The 7471-nt window shown below is 38.5% G+C and overlaps 2 pseudogenes; one reads left to right on the top strand and one right to left on the bottom strand.

The window, feature by feature from the left end:
- LOC102812742 overlaps positions 1-2536 on the bottom strand; it is a 4689-nt pseudogene extending 2153 nt beyond the window's left edge.
- Positions 2537-6861: 4325 nt separating this feature from the next.
- Positions 6862-7267, top strand: LOC102835527 (annotated as a pseudogene).
- The last annotated feature ends 204 nt before the right edge of the window (positions 7268-7471 follow it).

Here is a 7471-nt window from a genome sequence, read left to right as displayed (position 1 = left end):
ACGAGAACCAAAATATGACCTTGAATTTATCTCACCTGAATTTAGAGATCATCTGAAGAACAGATTTGATACATTAAACACTAAAGACCGAAGACGAGAAGAGTTGTGGAATGACATCAAGAACATCATACATGAAGAGAGCAAGTGTATCTATATATTCATATTTACATTTTATCTCTATGGACTACTGGTGTGGTGCTGTCGGATCAACACTGGACTGCAAACCACAAGCTGTTCCTCAGAAACACGAAACAGAGTCACACGAAACATGAGTCAGAACTAACTTGACGGCATTTAACAACATAATAACATATATATATTATAGTTCAGAATAATTGAGCTTTTCATAGTATCTTTATTTTTCACATAGTTTCTCTTTCTATCCCAAGGTCCAAAGAACAATTCACAGAATGAAGTAAGTATACAATATAAATATAGTCCAGATCAATATCCCCACCCACAATCAACCCCTCAACTACTTTAATGACCTGTTTTATAGACTTAACTTAGTAAATGTGAAAATCTGATAACATTCTCTCCTGCTCAAAGGTTGAATCTGTGTCAGCATAGATAAAAATAAAAAATACATATAGGAAATGGATATAAAACCAGTTTCAGGCACAGAGTTTTTAAGAAAGGAAACAGCAATTCAAAATCACCGAGAACAACTGCATTGCCTGTTTAACCAAGTATCTTTATACAGATGAATAAGAATGAATTCAGAGAAGGCCTATATCTTGCCATACACATTAGAGGGTCTCCCTTTATAATTTTTAATTGGCAAGTTTCAAGTTCTTTGTTACCAAAAACAAAAAGAAACATATACCAAAGTCTATCTCAAATCCACTGTATTGCTTGGAATAAAAGAAACTGTGATAACACAAATGCCTATTTGTTGAACAGAAACCTAGACAGCTATCAATAGCAAAATTTATAACAATGGAACATATGAGAGCCGGAACTCCACAGGACTGTCTTGTTTTTTTGGTTCTTACAAATTTTCTACCTTTAACAGGTGCAAACTTAGCATTGCCTATAATTTTCCATTAGAGAAAAATATTTTTTCTTCTCTGAAAGTTTTCCACTTACACAGTTATGGCTTTCACAGGTTCTATTACATTTTTTTAATTTAAAGTGTAAATAATGATTTGCAGTAAGATTTTTTTTTCCCAAATCCATTTTATGGCTCTTTGGTTTTTTAGTTAGAAGCACTAAACTTTACTATCTCACAAAACTAATAATCTAAAACATTTCGCAATCTTCAGAAAATTATTTCTGGTAAATTATAAATGTGTTCTACTAGGGGATTCTGGGAAGATGGTTGCCTAAACAGATCATCTATCTGACTCTCCCACACAAATACAATGAGAAATTCAATAACAAAATGATGCTCAGCTTGAGGGCCTCTGAAGCAGGGAGCAGAGGACAACAGCAAGGAACTGGAAACAAGCAAAACTCAACAACTCAACAACTCAACAAGTGGTATACGGTAGGAAAATTGCTTTTCCCATCATTCCTGCCCTCCTAACTATGTGGGCTACCAGCTGCTGTGAACTGGGGAAGTGGCCCCAGCAAAAGAACCTGCTTCACTAATCACCACATTCCCTGCCTGTACAAAGTGAAAAAACCCCCAAGCTTCTGCCTATTATTAACAAGGCAGACTCCTATGGGAGTCCATTCAGAGAATGCTAGTACCTCCCACACTCAGACATTGTCAGCTGCAAGGCTACTATGAATTCCTATGGAAGGCCCCTGCAATGGAGTCAGCTCCCACAGTCAACACTCTACCAGCCTCCCTGTACACCTCTATCTCAGGCCTCTATATCCAACAGGACAGACCTTGTGGGTGTTATTTCAGATCTATCTGATCCGTCTTGCATTTAGCACTGAGGACTGCTCACTGAGGCTGCAGTGTGCCAGGAAGCAGGCATCTGGAGTGGAGGTCACACTCATAGCTAACATACTACAAGGACTCTGATAGCAATGAGGCATATCTCCCTGGGAGTCCATTCAGAACAGGACAACTTCTCTTTCATCAAATAATTGTTGACTGTTGGACTGATATGAATTCTTACAGAAAGTTTGCTACAATGAAGCCAGGCAACAGGAAACCAAAGTGAAGACTGCTTCCCCAACCACCACAGGGTCACTGTTGTTGTTGTTATGTGCTGTGGAATCACTGGAGCTCTGAAAACCAACAAGATACATCTCTCAGCAGCCCTTATGAGGAGTGCCAGCCCCTCCTCCTCATGAAAAAGGCAAGTCTCAGCCTGTACTTTCCCTGAATGTCAGTTCAGATAAGCAGCCCCCCATGGGCAGAGAAGGAGGCCTTGGGCAAAACCAGAGAACAACACCCAACCTGAAGGGGGCTTGTTAGATGTACATTTTCCCATTGAAAATGTAGTTGCAGAAACAGACAAAGGAAGAGAATAATAACCAAACAGAGAGGCTTGCATACTCTCTTGGGCAGATTGATTAGTAGACGATAACTCACCTGAGTAGTGGTATCTGCTAGTGAACATACTGACCACAGCATGTCCCCTGTTGTGTATGAGAAACATTAGAAGTTGAAAACTAAAATCTGGAACTATCAAATCCTAAATAAACCAAGTAGGGAGACAGAACTATCACAGAAAAAGAGGGAAAAAATGGTAAGTAAAGGCTGAAGGGTCTACCCTTTTAACAGTTATTGAAAGAAGCAGTGAGGGTAAACACCAAATACTGGAGAGAAGTGAGAAAGTTAACAACCTTGGAAATCACAATTTCTCAACAAAAAAAAAATCACAAAACACATAAAGAAAACAGAAACAATGGCCCATCTAAATGAACATGGCCAAGGGAGTGAAAGCACATCTGTAGAAGATACAATAATGAAAAAAATTGAAGAGTATAACAACAGTAGACATAATTGAAAAATTAGGAAAAACATACACAAAGATCTAAAAGAATTAAGGAAAACAATACAAGAGGAAAATAAAAATCATTAAACGAGATAAAAAATAATCCAAATGAAACATTTCAAGAAAAGGTACAATAACTACAAAGAGAAACACAATAGACGGATGTAACAAAAAAATTTAACCTGGCAAAAAAAAAAAAAAAAAAAAGGATTAGTGAATTAGAGGATTTGTTGTTGTTGTTGTTAAGTGCTGTCCAGAGTCAGTTCCGACTCATAATGAACCTGTATAGGGTTTCCGAGGAGCAACTGACAACATAGTCAAAATTACAGAGAATAAATAAAAGAGTGGCAAAAACGGAGGCTCAAGAAGACTGAACATAGTTTAATAGAACTATGGGAAAACATCAAGAGACCTAATATAAGAGGGCTTCAATAAGTTCATGGAAACATTCCATTATCAAGAAGGCTGAACATAGTTTAACAGAACTATGGGAAAACATCAAGAGACCTAATATAAGAGGACTTCAATAAATTCATGGAAACATTCCATTATCTCTTTTTTTTTTCTAAAATTATAGAAACCTTTATTAAACTAAAATATCAAAATGTGAAACTACTGATTCTCAACATACCTTCCATCTAAGTCTATACACTTCCGAAGCCAATGTTTCTAACACATCCTCCAAAGAAATCTGTGCTCTGAGATTTACACCATGGCAAGATGGCAGTTTTAGCATGAAGTATTCAAATCATGCTCCTCTGAAATGCTTTTTGTCTTTGGGGAACAAATAGAAATCTGACATACAGGGTAACACTACCCAGAATTCAATCCAGATATAAAAGTATCCGGAGTCTTGGTGTAGCACTGTGCAAGGTCAGAAGTTAAAGCTCACCAGCAGCTCCTTGGAAATCCTATACAAGATCGCTATGAATTGGAATCGACTTGAAGGCACTTAACAACATAGAAGTATCCACAGTGAAACAAAACTATAAGACTGAAAATAGGGAATCAAGGATAACAATTTATAATGAAGACAACCACAAAGCAAAAAGTGGGGAAAGAATAGTTAGAGTACCAAATGATGAGAAAGTGAAGAAAATTGAAGATGTATGGTAACAATTAGTCCAATAGATTAATGGACCATAGGAACCTCAGCTTCCACAATCCTGAAACCAGAAAGACTAGATGGTACCTGGCTACCACTACTAGCTACTCTGTTTTGTTTTGTTTTGTTTGGGGGGGAGGGTCCTTTTTTTTTTTTTTTTTTTAAGTTTTTATTGTGAACTGAGTGATAGTTTACATGGGATAGCATTGGCTTTACACTCATTCTATTGTATTTCTTTTCATTGCAATGATCATAATCCCTTCTATGCGTCATCATTCAACCATATTTGTTGAGAGCTACAAACGCCATTACAAGATGGCGCCGACCTCAACTTCCTCCTTCTTGTTTCCTTGTCTTTCTCCACGTGCGCGCAGGCGCTGAACTCCACTCGTTGTATGCTAATTAGGCGCTGAACTCCACTCGTTGTATGCTAATTAGGCGCTGAACTCCACTCGTTGTATGCTAATTAGGCATTTTTCTACCAACCAATCATGTAACCAGTCATGTCCCGCCACGCCTTCCTTTGAGAGTATATATTCTCCTGCTACTCCCTTACCCAACGTCGTCGTCCTCCGCCACCGCCAGAAGAGCTGTAACCCTAGAAGAGCTGTAACAATAAAGCTACTGTCAGAAGAATCCTGCTTGTCGCGTCCTTTATCGGCGAGGGCGCGCGGCACGTATTTGCTTCTATTCCCTCTTTCTTGTTTGTTTGTTTGTTTAATGCACACAAAAACACTCAGGAATTCTGCAAGCCTGACTCCTGGCTGCCTGGAGTCCTCAACTACTTACTCTATCTCTCCATATCATCTCTGCCTCATCTCAGGTGTCGCTGCTCCTCTGGTAGGGTCCCACATTCCGCTCCTGCTCTTCTCCCTTGATGGTCCTACGAGCTACTCTTAAAGAGATTACATTAGGTAGTCATGGACAGAGTTGGACAAAAATATGGAACAAAATTCAAAACCATAAAAATGAAAGGTTTGCTGATCAGATAAAGACTGGTGGAACCCCCAAGGCTACGGCTGTTAGTCATCCTTTGGGCATGAAATGGAACTTTTGGCTTAATTTTCAGTCAAACAATACACATACCTACAAGGTGAGCAATAACACTATGGAGGCATGCAGTCCTTAGAATTGTCAACCATTTGAAACCAAAGGGTAGCATTTGCCCAAGGACAAAATTCAGAAGGAAAGAAAGATTAGAAAAGAAGGGGGGGATGGAAATAAACACAAGGATGAACTAGGAATGGTGATGTTACATTGTGGGGATTATAATCAGAGACATGAAACAAAATGTATATGAATTTTTAATGGAAAACTGTTTTGCTAAATAAACCATCACCCAATTCACAATAAAGTTTTTTTTTAATTAAGAAAATACAGGGACAATGCTATTGAATGGTAATCTAATATAATTTAAAAAAAAAAAAAAAAGCACAAACAGGAACAAACAATATGAATAAATGTTGTTGTACATCGTGGAGTCAGTTCTAACTCATAACAACCCTGTATAGGGTTTCCAAGGAGCAGCTGGTGAGTTTGAACCACTAACCTTGTGGTTCAAAACGACCTTGCTTTAACCCACAGCATTACACCAGGACTCGGATGAATAAATGAGACACCTCATAAAAATTTTTAAATTTCCTTCATCAAATTATTTTACCAAAAAGTAAAAAAGACAAGCTGCCAACAGGGAAACTACATATACACTAAGAATCCAATACCAACATATATATAAAATCTTGACAATTTAACAAGAAGATAAATAATCATAAAATGGACAAAGGACTTGAATAGATATTTCACTAAAGAGAACATTCAAATGGCCACCAAACACATAAAAAGGCACTCAATGTCATTAGCCACTAGAGAGATGTAAATCAGAACTACAATATGATACTTCACCCCTACTATTATCAAAAAAATGGAAAACAACACATGTTGTTGAAGATTAGGTACTGAAGGAAGAAAGGGGTTAAAAATAGAAATAGCTTAGGTAGGTTTCAGGGCAACTATATTACATAACTCCATGTCACAATTTTTATAGGCTAAAATGTGACTAGTGCCCCCTGGAGTTGTGCAATGACATAAAGTAGGAGTTTCCAACCTGCAGAACAAGATCTACTAGTAGATCTAGAAACTTTGCTTCATGGAGATTCAAGCTATTTCCCAATAATGGCTTCACCTCTCTGCTACACCCCCTTTTGTATCATGTGTTTCATCTGAAATTCCCTGTGTAAAGGAGTGAACAGCACAGTCAGTAACTACTTCTCAGGCACTATATTGTCAGTACCTATATTAATCTCTCTGGGGGTCTTCCTCTTTTTCTCTGATCCTCCACCATACCAAAAATGATATTCTTCTCCAGTGACTGGTCCCTCCTGACAATATGTCTAAAGTATGAGAGACGAAGTTTGGCCATCTTGGCCTCTAAGGAGCACTCTGGCTGTACTTCTTCCAACACAGATCTGTGTTTTCTTTTGGCAGCCCCTGGCACTTTCAATATTCTCCTCCAACATCATAACTCAAAAGCATCAGTTCTTCTATGGTCTTCTTTATTCACTGTCCAGCTTTCACAGGCATATGAAGTTACTGAAAATACTATGGCTTGGGTTAGGCACACCTTAGTCCTCAAGCTGACATCTATGCTCTTCAACATTTTAAAAAGGTCTTGTGCAGCAGATTTGCCTAATGCAATACATCATCTGAGTTCTTGACTACTGCTTCCATAAGTGTTGATAGTTGATCCAAGAAGAACAAAGTCCTTGACAACTTCAATCTTTTTTCCGTTGATAAGAATCAACAGAGCTCTCTTCTTTTGTGCTCCCTACTGAGGAGGTGACCATCTCGACCAGCATCATGGCTGCCCTCAGGCCCCTGGTGAAGCCAAAGATTGTCAAAAAGAGGACCAAGAAGTTAATCCGGCACCAATCAGATCGTTATGTCAAAATTAAGTGTAACTGGCGCAAGCCCAGAGGCATTGACACAGGGTGCAGAGAAGATTTAAGGGCCAGATCTAAATACCCAACATTGGTTATGGGAGCAACAAGAAGACAAAACACATGCTGCCCAGCGGCTTCCACAAGTTCCTGGTCCACAACATCAAAGATTTGAAGGTGCTGCTGATGTGCACAAATCTTACTGTGCAGAGATTGCTCACAACGTCTCCTCTAAGAACCGTAACGCTATCGTGGAAAGAGCAGCCCAGCTGGCCATCAGAGTCACTAATCCCATCGCCAAGCTGCGCAGCGAAGAAAATGAATAGACAACCTGTTTTCGAGTTTTATTTATGCTAAATAAAACCATAAAAGTGGTAAAAAAAAAAAAAAAAAAAAATCAACGGAGTCCCTCAAATCAAGTCCCTCAAATACAGGGGTGAAATTTGAACATTTATTGATAAACAGAAATTAAAGGAATTTGTAATGACCAGATCAACTTTGCAAAAAATGCTAAAGAGTGTTCTTTGGTC

The sequence above is a fragment of the Chrysochloris asiatica genome, unplaced genomic scaffold (genome assembly GCF_000296735.1).
Source record: "Chrysochloris asiatica unplaced genomic scaffold, ChrAsi1.0 scaffold00252, whole genome shotgun sequence".
In the NCBI taxonomy this organism is placed as follows: domain Eukaryota; kingdom Metazoa; phylum Chordata; class Mammalia; order Afrosoricida; family Chrysochloridae; genus Chrysochloris; species Chrysochloris asiatica.
This window is presented reverse-complemented; position numbering and strand designations above follow the sequence as displayed.